Source organism: Macaca thibetana, chromosome 12 (assembly GCF_024542745.1).
Source record: "Macaca thibetana thibetana isolate TM-01 chromosome 12, ASM2454274v1, whole genome shotgun sequence".
Taxonomy (NCBI): Eukaryota; Metazoa; Chordata; class Mammalia; order Primates; family Cercopithecidae; genus Macaca; species Macaca thibetana.
In genome coordinates, this window is record NC_065589.1 from 87,900,166 (window position 1) to 87,918,866 (window position 18,701).

The 18,701-nt window shown below is 35.2% G+C and overlaps 1 pseudogene; it reads left to right on the forward strand.

Moving 5' to 3' along the window:
• Positions 1-454: 454 nt before the first annotated feature.
• On the forward strand, positions 455-554 carry LOC126933230 (uncharacterized; annotated as a pseudogene).
• The last annotated feature ends 18,147 nt before the right edge of the window (positions 555-18,701 follow it).

Below are 18,701 nucleotides of genomic sequence, written 5' to 3' on the forward strand. Positions count from 1 at the left end.
GATGTTATTGATGAAAGGATTTTGAGAGTAGATAAGTCATTCATTTTTTTTTGTGAAACATTAATCCAATAAATTGCTTGAAAAATCAAGTGATCCCAAAGCAACAGTCCCAAACAATAAACTCAAAGGGTTTTACATACCAACTAAGAATTTTTCAAATTTATTTCCCAGTGTTCTGAAAAATTTATATGAAGTAGATTAGCTCCAGAGGTTGCTGATTTAAGGGGTTAATTAACATCACTTGATAGATATAAGGTCCAAAACTTCTTCACATTATAAAATGAAGCATTATGAACTGAACATCCTCATTATTCTTTCTTCCCCTTGAGTAGTCAAAATCAAACTGATTGCCTTCTATAGCTCAAATTGTTAAAAAAAAAAAAAACTTCCATTAATGCTGCAGAAAGTGATATTTTAAATAATTTGTTACCATTTCAAAACTCCAATATTATCCTCACTTTAGCAATGCATGTACTGAAATTGGTGTGATACAGAGATTAGCATGGCTCCTGTGCATGGATGACACACAAATTTGTGAAGCATTCCATATTTTTAATCCAGTCAAATGATTCAAGATAAAATGGCCATATTAAGAAAGAATCAAACTGATATGATAGGGCTGAAGAACCCACTACAAGAATTTCAAAACACAATCAGATGTATTAACAGCAGAATAGACCAAGCTGAGAAAAGAATCTTAGAGTGCAAAGGCCAGTTTTTCAAATTAATTTAGTCAGGCAAAAATAATGAAAAAAATTAAAAAGAATAAACAAACCTCTGAGAAATATGGGATTATGTAAAGAGGGTAAACCTATGACTCGTTGGCATCTCTGATGGAGAAGGAAGGCGTGTAAGCAACTTGAAAAACATATTTGAGGATATTGTCCATGAATTTTTTCCCAACCTTGCTAGAGAGGTTAACATTTGAATTTAGGAAATTCAGAGAACCTCTGCAAGGTACAATACAAGATGACCATCCTCAAGACACAGAAACATCAAATTCTCTAAAGTCATTAAAAAGAAAATATATTAAAGGCAGCTAGAGAAAAGGAACAGGTCATCTACACAGGTAACTTCATCAAGCTAACGGCAGGACTTTCAGCAGAAACCCTACAATCCAGAAGAGATTGGGGACATACATTCAGTATACTTAAGAAAAGAAATTCCAACCAAGAATTTTATATCCAGTCAAACTAAGCTTCATAAGTGAAGGAGAAATAAAATCTTTGTCAGACAAGCAAACGATTAAGGAATTTGTTACCACCACATCTGCCTTACATGAGGTTCTTAAGGGAATGCTAAACATGGAAATGAAAAGTCACTACCAGCCACCATAAAAACACATTTAAGTTCATAGAATATTGACACCGTTAAGAAACTCCACAATTAAGCCTACATAACAACCAGCTAACAACACAATGATGAAATCAAATCCATATACATTAATATTAACCTTGAACATTAATGAACTATATGCTCACTTGAAATGCACAGAGTGGCAAGTTGCATAAAGAAGAAAGACCAAGTATATGCTATTGTCAAGTGACCCATCTCACACACAATAACACCTGTAGGCTCAAAGTAAAGTGATGGAGAAAGATCTATCAAGCAAATTAAAACCAAAAAAGAGCAAGGGTTGCTATTCTTATTTCAGACTAAACAGATTTTAAATAAACAATAATCAAAAAGAACAAAAAATGATAAACATTTCAATTACATAACGATAATTACATAATGATAAACATTTCAATTCAACAAGAAGACTTAACTATCCCAAATATATAAGCACCCAACAGTGGTGCATCCAGATTTATCAAACAAATTCACAGACACCTACAAAAAAAACTTGGATAACCACACAATAATAGTGGGAGACTTCAACACCTCACTGACAGTATTATAAATATCATCAAGGCACAAAACTAACAAAGATATTTGGGGACCTAAACACTTGATGAAATAGATCTAACAGATATATAGATACATGTTATATAAATATATATTATATATACAGAATATAATATATATTACATATAATATATATTATATTTATTTAGAATGCTTCCCCCATCAACCACAGAAAATACATTCCTCTTATCTGCACATGTCACATACTCTAAAATTGACCACATGCTCAGCTATAAAAAAATTTCAAGAAATTAAAGAAACTCAAAGTTATACCATCCGCATTCTTGGACCACAGTATAATAAAAAATAAAAAGCAATACCAAGAAGATCTCTCAAAATCATACAATTACATAAAAATGAAACAAGCTGCTCTGAAATGACTTTTGGGAAAACAGTGAAATTGAAGCAGAAAACAAGAAATTCTTTGAAACTAATATAAACAAAGATACAACATAGCAGAATCTCTGGGACACAGCTAAAGCCACGTAAAGAGGAAAATCTATAGTACTAAAAGTGCACATCACAAAGTTAGATTTGTTAATTTCAAATTAACAAACTAACATCACACCTAGAGGGACTAGAAAGACAAGAGCAAACCAACCCGAAAGCTAGCAGAAGAGAAAAAATAACCAAAATTAGAGCTGAACTGAATGAAATTGAGAAGGAAAAAAACAATAAAAGATCAAGAAAACCATAAATTGGTTTTTTGAAAGCATAAATAAGATTGATAGATCATTAACTAGACTAACAAATGAAAAGAGAGAAGAACCAAATAAACACAATCCAAAATGAGAAAGGAGACATTACCACTGAACCCACAGAAATACGAAAACATTCCAGGACTAGTATGAACACTTTTACACACACCAATGAGAAAAACACAAAATAAGAAATGAATAATTTGCTGGAAGCACACAAATTCCCAAAATTGAACCAGGAAGTAACTGAATCCCTGAACTGACCAATAACTTGTTCTGAAATTGAACTCATAACAAAAAACTATCAACCAGAAAAACCCCTGGACCAGAAAAAGTCACAGCTGAATTCTGCCATATGTATAAAGAACAGATGGGACCAATCCTACTGAAACTTTTCCAAAAAATCTAGGAGAGACTCCTCCCTAAACTAAATCTAAAGCCAGCATCAATCTGACAGAAAATCCAGGCAGACACACAACAAGAAAAGTAAACTTCAGACTAGTATTCCTGATGAACACAGATGTAAAAATCTTCAACAAAATCCCAGCAAACCAAATCCAGCAACACATCAAAAAGCTGATCCACCACAATCAAGTAGGCTTTATTCCTGTGATGCAAGGATTTTTCAACATACACCAATTAATGGATGTAATTTGTTACATAAACAAAACCACATGATCATCTCAACATACACAGAAAAAGGTTTGGATAAAATTCAACATTCCCTCATTTTAAAAACTCTCAGCAACCTTGGTACCCAAGGAATATACCTCAAAATTATAAAAGCCATCTATGACAGAACTATAGCCAACATAATACTGAATGAGTAAAAGCTGGAAGCATTTCCCTTGGAAACTGGAAAAAGACAAGGATGCCCACTCTCACCACTTCTATTCAACATAGTACTGTGAGACCTAGTCAGAGCAATCAGGCAAGAGAAGGAAAGAAAGACATCCAAATGGGAAGAGAGAAAGTCAAACTATTTCTCTTTGCAGACAGTATGAATCTGTACCTAGAAAATTCCATGATCTCTGCCCAAAGGCTCCTAGATCTGATAAAAAAAACTTTAGCAAAGTTTCAGGATACAAAAGCAATGCACAAGAATCAGTAGCATTTCAATAGCCTTGAAAAGAATAAAATAACTGGGAACAGAGGTAACCGTGAAGGTGAAAGATCTCTACAACGATAGTTACAATGCACTGCTAAATGAAATAAGAGATGACAGAAACAAATGGAAAATACTCCATCCTCCTGGATAGAAAGAATCAGTATTTTTACAATGACCATACTACCCAGACAATTTACAGATTTAATGCTATTTTTATCGAACTACCAATGACATTAATTTTTTAAACATTTCAGTAGTTGTTGGGGTACAGGTGGAATTTGGTTATGTGAATGAATTGTATAGTGGTGAAGTCTGAGATTTTAGTGTACCTATCACCCAAGTAGTGTACATTGTACCTAATATGTAGTTTTTTAATCCTTCACCCCTTCCCCACCCTCCTCCTTCTGAGTATGCATCCAAGTTGCTGCAAAAAAAATTTCATTCTTTCTTATGACTGAATAGTATTATATGGTGTATATATATCATATTTTATTTATCCATTCATTGTCCAATGGTTTTTTTCAGATAATTAGAAAAAAAGTATTCTAAAATTCATATGGGACCAAAAAGACTCCAAATAACAAAAGCAATCTTAAGCAACAGAACAAAGCTGGTGGCATCACACTATTTAACTTCAAGCTATATTATAAGGCTGCAGTAATCAGAACAGCATAGTGCTGGTACAAAAATAGCCACATAGACCAACTGAATAGATTAGAGAACCCAGAAATAAAGCCAAGCACCTACAGCCATATGATTATTGACAAAGCTGATAATAACAAGTAATGGTGAAAGGACTTCCTATTCAATAAGTGATGCTGTAATAATAAGTTAGCTACATATAGAAGAATAAAACTGGACACCATTCTTTTACCATATACAAAAAACAACTCAAGATGGACTGAAGATTTAAATGTAAAACCTAAAACTATAAAAACCCTAGAAGAAAATCTAAGAAATAGCATTCCGGACATTGGACCTGGCAAAGATTTCATGACAAAGATTCCTGAAGCAATTACAATAAAAACAAAAATTGATACCGAGGACCAAATAAAACTAAAGAGCTTTGGCAAGACAAGAGAAACTATCAAGAAAATAAACAGAATAACTAAAAATGCGAGAAAACATTTGCGAACTATGCATCTGCCAATGGTCTAATATCCAGAATATATAAGGAACTTAAACATACCAACAAGCAAAAAACATATAACCCCATTAAGAAATGAGCAAAGGTATAACTCCCAATGCAATCCCTTTGCTCATTTCTTAATGGGGTTATATGTTTTTTGCTTGTTGATATGTTTAAGTTGAGTTGATGGGTGCAGCACAGCAACATGGCACAAGTATACATATGTAACAAACCTGCACGTTATGCACATGTACCCTAGAACTTAAAGTATAATAATAATAAAAAATAAAAAATAAATAAATTAAAAAAAAGAAAGCAAAAAAAAAAAAAAAATGAGCAAAGGACATGTACAGACAATTCTCAATAAAAGACATACATGTGATCAATAAGCATATGGAAAATGCTTACCATCATTAACCATTAGAGAAACGCAAATCAAAACCACAATAAGACACCCTCTCACATCAGTCAGAATGACTAATATTAAGAAGATAAAAAATAACAGATATTGGTGAGGTTACAGAGAAAAAGGAACAGTTACACACTGCTGGTGGGAATGTAAATTATTTCAGCCACTGTGGAAAGCAGTTTGGAGATTTCTCAAATAACTTAAAACATAACTACCATTCAACCAAGCAATTCCATTACTGAACATATACCTAAAGGAATATAAATCATTCTATCATAAAGATACAGGCATACATGTATTTGTCACAGCACTATTCACAATAAAAAAGATACGCTATCCTCCTAAGTGCCCATTGATGGTAGACTGGATAAAGAAAATGTGGTATATATACAACATAGAATACTATGCTAGCATAGAAAGAACAAAATCATGGCCTTTGCAACAGTATGGATGGATTGGAGGCCATTATCCTAAACAAATTAAGACAGGAACAGAAAAACAAATGGACAGAAAGAAGGGAACAATAAACACCAGGGCCTACTTGAGAGTGGAGGGTGACACAGCTGGTGCTCCACCAGTTTGTATAAGCAGTGACATTGGAAAGTAGAGTATTTTGCCCATAAAATAACTTGTAAATATTCACAGACATTTGGTGATCATTCTCAGAAAATTTTTAAAAATAACACTTTAATACAACTTTTATTCCATGGGACACAGCATCTGCAAGCACGAACTCATCATATTGACACATGGTACTGTCCTGGAGTTGTAATGAAGATGTACTCGATGACAAGTACCAAATAATTGATTATTGACATCTTTTGCCATTGAATTAATTTACCTTGAAACAGATCATTTATTAATGAAATAAGAAAAAATATATTATTTGGATTTCCTTCCTTAATTCTAGTAACCACCCAAAGCTGACAAGCTTAATATTACTTTTTCTAATATTATGTGGCATCGTATATTTTATGATCATTTGTCCTACTGTTAGAAAACAATGGTCTCTTTTCCTTCTTTAATGATTTTTTTTAGCATTAAAATGACAACACAGTATAGAGTTTTTAGAATTTTTCCTAGTATCTTGGAAGTATGTTATATTTTGCCAATTTTATCAGCATTCTTCATTGTAAAATAGTTCATTAAATGTAACATTTTCCTTCTTCATTAGAACAAAAATAATGTTGGCAGATCAGACACATTGATGACTGTTATTTGTGGAAAATACTTAAAATCCAGTTTGAAATATATAACTGAATAATGTTGATGCATATTATTTGTAGTTAAAATAAGAAATATGTAGCAAATAAGAAATAATTATTTTAGAATATTAATAGTCTTTTATAAACACAGATTGACACAAATATACTATACTGGTATCTAAAAGCTCTCAAACAGTTTTGCAATGAGTGGTATGATTTCTAATATGTTCAACTATTCGTGGCAAATTTGGAACCAACTAGACTACAATAACTTCTCATTTTACCTGTTAGGTTTATTTCTAGAACATTCAGTGTCATTAAAGCCAGGGGGAAAAAGTATTTTTGTGTGAATTTACATTTTAAAAAATAATTTTTAAATAACTGTTTATGTGTGTGTGTATATATATATATAAAAAATATATATATTTGTATTTATCAAGGCATTTGAAAGATAAGTGGTATGTGAAATCATTGCTTCCTGTTAAAAGCTGTGCTACACATAGCAGAATGCCTTGTTTCTGTAGCACTAACCAATTAAATACTAGCATTACCGTCTTATTATTGAAACAGAAAAGGCTCCCAAATTTATATAATGTCCCTTAGGAATTGCGCTGCCCCAGTGAGAGTCAGGACCTTGAACCTTTGGCCTCTTAATCAATCCTGTGTGCTGCCTGAAGCTCCATATTGATCGTGTCACCACTCTGCTTAATATACGTAAAATAAACTGCAAATTCCAATATCCTGCATCATCTTGCTCCAAACCCAACTCAGAATTTGTCTCTGTTAAGATACATTACCTTAATGCTTCCATTCATGAAGAACTCTTACATGTTTGAACTCATACTTTTTCTTTTATGTAGCATTTATACCGTTCTACACTTTACTTCTGGTATGTGTATCTCTGCTTTTATTTTTACATCATGTGGATTTGATATAGATGAATTGTTAGTTATAATTGATGTGTTCAGAAATTTTAGTCACGAGAAATAAATAACATAAATAAAATTATTCTATGCTGTAAATGTTATTCATATACTTACCTCCAAAAATAGAATAATATTAAGGTGTTAAGAAAACATTCTCTCATTAAAATCTTTTAGGAATACAGTTCATTCTAAAGCTCAAATAACAAGACGAAAAGTATAAAAATCCTTTTCAGATATTCAATTGCGTTTGATTATTGGCAATTTAATGAATAAATTTGCTTTGTTCTCAAATCATTTTTAATTAGAGAGTCATATTCTCACTGACTTCTTAAATTTTTCACTGCATTTCTCCTGGTTCAAAAGTGACAAGAAAGGGATTTATGGCCAATAAGAAAAAAACAAAGCCTTTCAGAATGAGGCTGTCCCTATATGTTTGCAGCTGAATCAAAATGATCTATAACTTTCAATGGGACCAATTTGCTACAAAGAGTCTGCAAGATTCTTTAAATGACAAAGAAGCCAGAAGTCACAGTCCCAGCTGTTCAGGGCACAACGTGAGTAAGTCACAGTGAATTGGATCCATAAAAACATTTATTTTTAAAGCGATCTACCAATGAAATGTGAACTCAGCTAAAGAGACTTGTTAAATTTGCTCAATCCCAGAGGCTTTAATATTAAACAAAAATGTGTTCTTCATGTTATATATAAGTCTTTGGACTAACAACAAAAATATACCCAGCTTTATATTTATTAAAGAAAAATATAAATGAATAAGGAATTGGGGAACTGAGAGAAATGCTAATAGATACAAAAGGGGAAAAATTGTACTTAGCAAGTTGCAGATAAAATAAGGAAAACCAAATTTTTACAGCTGGAGAGTAAATAAGTCAACAAGACAGGTTATTCCCTTCCAGGATAATTACCAATTGGGAAAACTGGGCCTAGCATAGAATGACTTGGGATTATACAAAAATACACAAAACTAAAGTTTTGATTCATCTCTGCCACTTGTTAGCTAAGTGACCTTGTTCAAATTATTTAATTTTTGTGGGACTTAGTTTCACCTCATTTCTTCTTAGTTTCTTTATTTGAAAATGTTATTGGTCTTTAACATAATCTGCCTATTATTAGAAATTTAAAGCCAATTTATAGTCTATATTAACACAAAGTTTCATGTTTGAATTGCTTTGATAACTGTTCTTCCTTTAATAAGGCTGGGCATGGTGGCCTATGCCTGTAATCCCAGCACTTTGGGAGGCCGAGGAGGGCAGATCACAAGTTCAGGGGATTGAGGCCATCCTGGCCAACATGGTTAAACCCCGTCTCTACTAAAAATACAAAAATTAGCTGGGCGTGGTGGGACGTGCCATGCCCCACCCAGCTACTTGGGAGGCTGAAGCAGGAGAATCGCTTGAACCCGTCACAGGGAGGTTGCAGTGAGCCGAGATCACACCACTACACTCCAGCCTGGTGACACAGTGAGACTCGGTCTCAAATAAATAAATAAATAAATAAATAAATAAATAAATAAAATCCTTTCACTGAAAATATCTTTGTATATCACATGCCTTGGTTTGCCACTTGAGACTAGTGTACATCTGACACACTATTTTGTTTTATTTTATTTTTTCTTTAACTTTTATTTTCAGTTCTGGGGTACACCTGCAGGATGTGAGGGTTTGTTACACAGGTCAATGTGTGCCATGGTGGTTTGTTGCACAGATCATCCCATCACCTTGGTATTAAGCACAGCATCCATTAGCTATTCTTCCTGGTGCTCTCCCTCCTGCTAACCCTCCTCAGACAGTCCCCAGGGTGCATTGTTCCCCACCATGTGTCCATGTGTTCTCACCATTCAGCTCCCACTTATAAGTGAGAACAGCGGTGACACACTGTTTTAAAGAGTAACATGATTTATTTCATTTGCACCTGTGCATGGCATTTTGGCTGAAGTATTTGCTAAGGATTCCTAGATAGTCCTAATGACTTTTTCAGGTTTTCTTACCCACTTGGTACAAGGAAAGTTCATTTACACACTAAGGCACTTATGCCATGTTCATCCTGGGTTCACAGAGAAAGTAAACCACAACCATAAGTCTAGATTTGAAGTCACCCTAGTCCCTCCCTCAAATTACAGGGAGTGTTGAGAGTCCAAGATACTCTGCAGTCAGCCCATACTAACTGCCGTAAAAAGCACACATGTGACTACATTGTATAAATTCATATTAAAACTATTTTTGCCTGAATAAAGGATATAACCGTCTCTATAAAGTAGTATAAGAAATTGTTACCTATATAACCGTAGCAAATTAATTTTTTTTCTGTTCATCATGAACAAAACCAAATTTTATATATGCATATATATGTGAGGGTATGTTTGTATATACGTGTGTGTGTATATATATATGCATATACATATACAATTTTCTAGTGTTAATTACATATTAATATATATTTCAGGTGAAAGTAAAAATGTCAAAAAGAAATACTGAGGAACTGTAACTTCAGCGATAATATTTATATTGTGCTGACATAAGCCTCCCATCAAAAAACCCTATAAAATTTAATAAAATATGTGACATATATTTTTAGGCCTTCAAAAAAGTATATTCAACACTGCAAGTCCTAAAAGAAGAAAAGCTCATGGTTTTCCTACTGATTTCAGTAGTTCTCTACCTGAGAATAATTTCCCAATTATGACTCATTGAGTTGAAATCCAACAGATCATGGCATCCCCTCTAAGATGCCAAAGAACAAAAGAGCAACAACAACAACAGCAACAAAAACCTGAAGAGATAACAAAGAAAGGCCTGGGATGGAGTTTCATATTGGAATCCATATGGGACTAGCTGGGAGTCCATGGCTAAGAGCTGAGCTGCCTGTCATCAGGTTGTGATTACCTGAGACTTACCAGAAAGCTGTTTCAACAAGGTTCAGAACAGAACACAGATGCTTGAAATTAAACAGCACTGATGCACTTTGGAGATTTGGCCTAAATGAAGTCGAGAAATGTTATTAATGCCTTATTAACACTTGAACATCCAGCTGAGGTACCACAAAAGCCATAGAAGTAAAGACCTACCTAGACTAAGGTTTATTCAAGACCTGTTGAAACAAAGCTTAAAACCAAACTCTGACATAATCTGCATGAGAGTATAGCCATGAAGTCGTGTTTCAAAGAGTAGCCAAGAAAGACATGACCACTAAAATAATGTTGTATCATAGCTGGGATCCTGGAGTGGAAGAAGGTTAGAAACAAACTAAGAAAATCTGAATAAACTGTGGACTTTTAAATTAAAAACAATGTATCAATATTGGCTCAATAATTGTGACAACTGTGCCCTACTAATGAATGTAAGTTGATAATAATGGAACTGGTTGTGCAATACATGGGTGCTCTGCACTATTTTCACAAGTTCTCTGTAAATCTGAAATTATTCTAAATTTTTAAGCACTATGTAATACCACTGCACAACCTATATAATGGTTAAAATCACTGCAAATGCCATTTGGCAGGACAGGAGATTGAGGCTCAAAATACATTGAGGGGACCTGTCAAAGGACACAGAGCTAGTAAATAAGTATTGGGGCTGGTGGTAGGCCGACAATGTGGGGCCTGAGTGCTTTTCACTCTGCAGCCTGATTCTGCAAATTTGTAGAAACTAAGTCCAGGAAATGACAGTCAATGATGAACTGCCCCAGGCAGCAAGTATAAAATGATAGGACTCCACTTATGAACAGGATTTAATAATCCTTCCTTACTCCTAGTTTTCAGTGTTTAATAAAATTGCCATAACTTTCTTCAAACATTTGCTTGCTTGATCAAGAAAGAAACCTTTTCTATTGGAAGTAATCCAATTACTATTAATTCGTTTTCTTAAAAAGCAAGAGGAATGAAACTATTCAAGAGCATTTAGAGAACAACAGGAACGATATGAAGATTACTCTAAATTTACAGTCAGTTTATTAGACTCTAAACTTAATATATATGTTTTCTGTATACAAAATGAGATTTGCTTATTGGGATACTCGCCTGTATAGACTGACTCTTGGGAGAAGACTGTGTAAACTTTTCTCTCTCTCTTTTTTTCAGGTTCTGTGATGTATTTGCCTGAGGCAAATTGCACATATCCACTTTTATTCCAGTAAAGCCAAACATCATCTTAAAAAGTTAAATGCAAATACTCCCCCAAAGAATGTTAAATCAATGTAGAACCCCTGAGTTTATAGTTATTATAGCTGTGGATCTCATGAATCTTTTAATTATGTCTTCTGGATTGCTAAGAATATGCAGTCCTGTGACGTTTAGTAATGTAATATAGGAAAATGTTTTGTACGCAGTATAATGCTGTATCCCAAATCCTTAGGGCTTTTTTCCTTGGGGAGTTGTACTTCCTCTGGATGTTTCTCGGTATAGTTTTCTGCTGTTGTTAAATTAGCCATCAGTCTTTTTGGTGTTTATATACATCCCTTCCCTGTTTTGTAACTTAACCAATGTGGGGCAAACCCATGCTCCCTGTGGGTAACCCAAACACATCTTACACGAGTCAGCTATCCGTAGTAGAAATTTGTTAAAGAAAGTAGATTTTGGATTATTTTTGCTCTCCCAGCCTTTCACACACCCCCTTCTCTTTTGGGAGAAATAATATTGAGATGTTGCATCTTCAATTTTCAGGCAATATCCTTCAGTGAAGCTCACTCCAGCACAAGATCCCAAGGAGAGTCACGTGGGCTCATCTATGCCAAGCTTAACATTCCATCTCTGATCGCCTGATCCATTGCAGACTAATCAAGTCAGAGGTAACGGATCTGTAAGGTGGATATTGGAGGGACTACTAGAGGCCTAAATTAAGCCATATCTGGGAAGCAAGCTCAAGCTCTTGATTTTTCAGTTTATATGACCTAATGAATTTTTTTGACTGAAGCCACTTTGGATGGGAGTTGTGATGTTTGCAATTAGAAAATTACTATCAGATACAATGTAGGCAAAGGGAAAAGGAATGCGGGGAACTGATGGACATGGAATAAATAGATAGCCCTACTTATAAAACATCATCACAACTGTGAAAAATCTCAGAACTTACCTTCTACCTTCTTTCTGGCTTCTCACCATATTTCTGGCTCCTCTTTATTCTATCACATTTCATCACGTTCTACCCTCTCTCCAGGAATCCCTCTCTGTCTTCCTCTGTAACTGACTAGTACAACTACACACTGGGCTTCATTTATTATGCAGATAAACTATAATTTTTTAGGAATTGGTCAGTCAATTTTTAATTTTTTAAAATTTAGTGTACATGCTCATGGTATAAAATTAGAAAGGCACTGAAAGGTACACAACTAAGAATGTTTTCCCATCACTACTGTCTCCCACATATCCAATTTTCCTCCCTAGAGATATACATGGCTACCAACTTACAAGAAGAAATTCAAGAACATTTTTGAAATATTGTATGGGTTTTTAAAGAGACTCAATAGATTACACTTTTACAGATAATTTTGAAGAAGAATAATTGCTTTTGTTATTTATTATTATATCATTATCAAGGAATATAGATAATAATTAGATATATAATTTTATCCTTCTTAGAGAATTACATAGTAATTACCTTTTCTGTTTGTGCTCAAATTTATTTCTTAAAAGGGATGAATAAGTGTGCATGACTGAAATAAAATAGAAATAATGACTCTATATCCCTCAGTTATTTTATGTATTATTATAAAGTTTATACCAAAGGGATAAAATCAGAATATTTGTATAGTAAATAATATTAAACATATTTTGAATTATGCAGATAAAATGTCCACTTAAAGCTAATTAATTGTCTAAAGATCAACATCCTACTTTTCTTTTTATAATTGTATATCATAAAATTAAACACTAATTAGTCACTATCTCATTAGAATTTTTCAACCATGATTTCAAAATTAAACCAACTGTAAAATACTACCTCATACATCAAAAAAAGTAGAATGCCACTGAAATGTTATAGTATCATATTTACTTTCATTAGATTCCTGTTATTGGAGATCAGCATTACCCTGGTTCAGTTGTCTCCATCCAGGCTCTGTACACATCCAAGAGGCACATATTCATATATAATCCTTGTAGAATCTAATTATTTTGCCCTGATTCTCATGTAGTGCTTTTCACTACTTTTGATTATCTGTGAAACACATGAAAATAGAATCAAATTTGTTTTTTGTAATAAGTTACCAACATTATTAAGCTAGGCCAGTCAGTTTTATCTTTTCATTATTTTGTAGCATAAAGTTGTTTGAAGGAATATACATGTTCTGACTCTAATTTAGAGGCTGTGCATCCTAAATCCTGGAAACTAGAAAAATTTCTAGTTATCACTGTGCCTGAATTTATAACACTTTAAAAACATTTATCCATACTTGGAAGTATGAAGTTACCTCCAGGGCTTGAAAAATCCCCCCAATTTGTCTGAATTCTTTTTTCTACTTATACATGATGAAGAGAGACATTTTGGCAACGCTGAGTTAGATTTCCCAATTGTCATTTAGCTATACTTCTTTGCATTATCATTCCATTGATTGCCTCAAGGGATTACTGTGAATTAATTTAACTTATAACAATCTAATTAACATTGTATTTTTAAATGAAATATAGGAATCTTGCAACACTATAGTTTCATTTATTTCCTCATCCTTTGCACTATTCTTTTTGTATATATTGTTTCTACATACATTAAAAACCACTACCATGTTTTTATGAAAAATTAGTTCATATATACATGTATTTTTAGAGAAATTAAAAGCAGAAAGGAAAGATTATATAGTCTTTTGTATTTACACATATACTTATCAGTTTCGTTCCTTCATTCCTTCTTGTGGATATGCATTAAAATATGGTTTCACTTCCCCTGGGATTAAACAAATCCCTTTGGCCTTTGGCCAACACAGGTCTGCTACTGATAAATTTTCTCTGTTTTTTTTTTTTTTTTTCAATATGAAAACCTTTCTTATCTTATCTTGAATTATGAAAGACAGCTTTTCAGTCACAGGGCTGAAATTGTTAAAAACCAAATGACTAAGAAGATCTGAATTACAACACAAGTAGAACTTCCAGTCTCATAAAGTGTCCATTGTTAAAGTGAGGTCATTGATTGGGAGCAAATGGGATCCTATAAATTGGGGTAAAGACACAAAAGAAGACCCCAGTGAAGCTATGGACATTGAACACCTAAGTACTAATGAGTCTTCTTTGCCAGTAGAAGAGGTATCCCTACCGCAAGTGAAAGTGACCTCCTCATTTATCAGAGGTATTGGCCTTTCCAGTCCCAACAGAAGTGGCTTCCATATCCCCAGTGAGTGATAGCTCCTTCCCACACTCTGCAGTATCAGCCTTTCCATCTCAGTATGAAGAGATTAACCCTACACTGACTGAGGAAACTATCATGGCCTCCTGGAGGCACTTACCATGCAAGACTGCTGATTCTTTTCAGGACCCATACCCACCCACCACCTCTCTTTGCTTCTAGACCTATAACTTTACTCAACTACCAGCGGACCTATAAAGACAAGGTTCAATATGTGACCCATTAGGAAGTGAATTACACTAAAAAATAACTACTTCATGTTTTTAATTTATGCACACAAAAACCAGAGGACATATGTAGAAATGGATACTAAAGGTAAGGAACAGTGGTGGAAGAAACACAAAGTTGGATCAGGATGAATTTATTGGCATGGGTTCACTAAGTGGAGAATCTGTGTTCAATGATGAAGTTCAGGGAGTTAGAAAGAGTTCTAACCATTTGTTTAGTTGATTAGATGAAACATGGACTAAAATGTGGCCTATAGTGAGTAAACTGGAAATGCTGGATTTGTAGAGTCAAAACAGCAGTTTGAATAGTCTGACTTACACAGGCTTATGGTGTTGGCTATTTGGTCATGGTTGTTCCTAGAAGCGAAATAGATAAGAAGGATGCTAAATTCTTTATCTATATGAGCAGAAAAGCTCTAGGTCAAGTGAACAAAAATCTGACCTAAATCATTAAAACAGAGTGTCTTAGTCCCTTTATGCTGCTATAACAGAATACCACAAACTGGGTAATTTATAAACAACAGAAATTTATTTCTCACAGTTCTGGAGGCAGAGAAGCCTAAGATAAAGGCATCAAAGAAACTGGTGTCTGTTGAGAGCCTGATCTCGACTTCCAAGATTGCACCTTGTTGTTGCGTCCTCTGGAGGGGACAAATGCCTTGTCCTTACAGGATGGAGAGTGGAAGAGCAAGAGAGTGCTCCCTTCAATCTTGAGCCTTTTTATAAGGCACTAATTCATTCAAAGAGGGAGGAGCCATCGTGACTTAATCACCTCCCACAGGCCCTATCTCTTAATACCACCACAATGGGAATTAAGTTTGAACGCATTAATTTTGGAAAGCACATTCAGATCACAACATAGGGTCATGGCTCAGCTCCTCAATGTATTCCAAGACTTGAGCCACTTTATCTACCCCCAAATCCCTAGGATAAAGGGGAGTTCAGCACTGCTTAGGAGAGTCCTCAGTACATTACCAAAAATGTATACTACTATTTCTCTCAACCTTCCCTAAAGGAACATATTGTCTTTTCCCAGGTAACTGTATATTGTGGAAAAAAGAAATAATTAGAACTTTTGAGGGTATCTGGACATTGGCTCTTAATGGTCAGTAATTCCAGGACAACCAAAACAATACTTTGGCCCACCAATCAGGACAGGTCTTGTGGAGGTCAGGTGATTAATGGAATTTTAGCTTGGGTACTTTTCACAGCAGGTACAGTAGGTCCCCAAACCCATCTGTGGTTATTTCTCCAATTCAGGAATGCAGAACTGGAATAAGCATACATACAGCTTGCATAATCCCCATACTGGTTACCTTGCAGAGCAATTCTCTGGATGGCATTGGACCTACCCAATCCTCCCTGCCTTTCTTGTTTATAGTTATCAAGAATGACTGTAGAATGTCCTGGGAGTTCAATATCCTGAGATAGAAAGGTAATGCTTGGAACAGCCCAGGCCTTGTTTCTGTCTCTTCTAGGGAATATAGTATACTGAGTTAGGGAGGAACTGCCTAGAAAAGCCCAGATTTTGTTCCTTTCTATCTTGGAAGCAGGATGTCCTTCAGATTTTTAACCCAGTGTGTCATGTGGTCCCTGAGCTATATAACCCAGGATGGACTGCCTTTTTGGGTGCAAGTGTGATACATGCAGTCGAGACTCCATCTCTGTCTTCCCCCTTGCCACAGCTTTCTTGAGCCTTGAGGGAATAGCTCTCAATAAATCCTAGGTTTCTTTTGTCACTTGCTGCCTATCTGTAAGTAATAAATTCACATTATGTAAGTTGTTGTATATGAGTGTGTTCTGTCTCACCAGACTCAGAAAAGTTTATAACCAGTGTGCAGTAAATCTGTGTCACATTCCTGGCCTGTGGAGTGAGGATTATTATGCTAGGAAAGGCCAAGTTAAAGCCATTAGAACCACTTCTACTTAGAAAAATAGTAAATCAAAATGGAATATTTTATTTCTAGAAGAATTTCAGAAATTAGGGCCACTATCAAAGACTTGAAAAATGCAAGCTTGATGACTCCTAGCCCATTCCCCATTCAACTCTTCTATTTGGCCCATGCAGAAGACAGATGGCTCTTGGAGAATGATGGTGAATTAACATAAGCTTAATTGCATAGTGACTCGAATTGCAGTTGCTGTACCAGATGGGGTTTCATTGCTTGAGCAAATAAACACATCCCTTGGTACCTGGTGTGCAGTCATTGATGTAGCAAATGACATTTTCTCCATACCTATTCATAAGGCAACCAGAAACAGTTTGCTTTAGCTGGCAAGGCCACAGTACACCTTCAGTGTCCTAGCACATAATTTTATCAACTCTTCAGTCCTTTGCCATCATTTTGCTTACAGGATTCTTGATCACCTTCTCCTTTCATAACATGTCCCCCTGGTTCACTGCATTGATTATATTATGCTGACTGGACTTAATGAGCAAGAAGTAACAACTACTCTAGACTTATTAGTAAGACATTGGCAAGTCACAGGATAGTAAATAACTCTAACTAAAATTCAGAGGACTTCTGACTCAGTGAAATTTTCAGGACTGCAGTGGTGTGTGGCATATTGAGATATTGCATCTATGGTGGAGGATAAGTTGTTGCACCTAGCTTCATCCACAACCAAGAAAAAGACACAAGGCATAGTGAGCCTCTTTGGATTTGAAGAGGAACGTAATTCTCATTTGGGAGTGTTACTCCAGCCCATTTACCAAGTCACCCAAGAAGCTGCTAAATTTGAGTGGGGTCTAGAGCAAGAAAAACGTCTTCAATAGGTTTGTGTTTCTATGCAACCTGCTCTGCCACTTTAGCCATATGATTCAGTAGATGCAATGGTACATGAAGTGTCAGCTGAAGACAGGGATTGGATAGGTGAATAAAAGTACAGGCTTTTACGATTCTGGAGCAAAGCCCTGTTATCCTCCACAGGTAACTACTCTCCCTTTGAGGAAGCTCTCTTGGCTTTCTAATGAACCTTAGTATAGACTCATACTTATGGGCCACCAAGTTACTGTGTGACCTGAGTTACTTATCATGAACTGGGTGTTACCTGACCCACCAAGCCACAGAATGGGACATGCACAGCAATACTCACTATGAAATAGAAGTAATATAGATATGATAAGTCTTGAACAGGCCTTAAAGTAGTACACGCAAGTTAAATGAATTGGTGGCCCAAATGGCCATAACCCCTACTACTGCTACACTGCCTTTTCTCTCCCAGCCTGCAACTTTAACTTCATGAAGAGTCCCCAGCAATCAATTAACATAGGAAGAGAATATCAAGCCTGGTTTATAATTAGTTCTGTGTAATATACAGGCACCATTCAAAAGTGGACACCTGAAGTACTGCAGCACATTTCTGGGACATTCCTGAAGTACAGATGTAAAGATAAATTTGCTCAGTAGGCAGAACTTTCAGCAGTTCAGAGCTGGTTTTGCACTTCCTTGGAAGGAGAAATGGCCAGATGTGTGATTATATATCAATTTATGTGATGTAGTCAATGGTTTGGCAAGATGGTCAGGGACTTAAGAGGAACATGATTTAAAAATTATTCCAAAGTCCTTTGAAAGAAGCAGCAGGCAGCAGCCTACATCATGAACCAGGTGGAAAACTTCCCACAGGAAACAGTGAACTTATTCACACACCCAGAATATTACTACAACAACAAGCATCTGAGAAAGCCATCACATAAAGATTCTTTGTAACCAAGGAACTCGTACACAGCCTTCACCACTGAAAG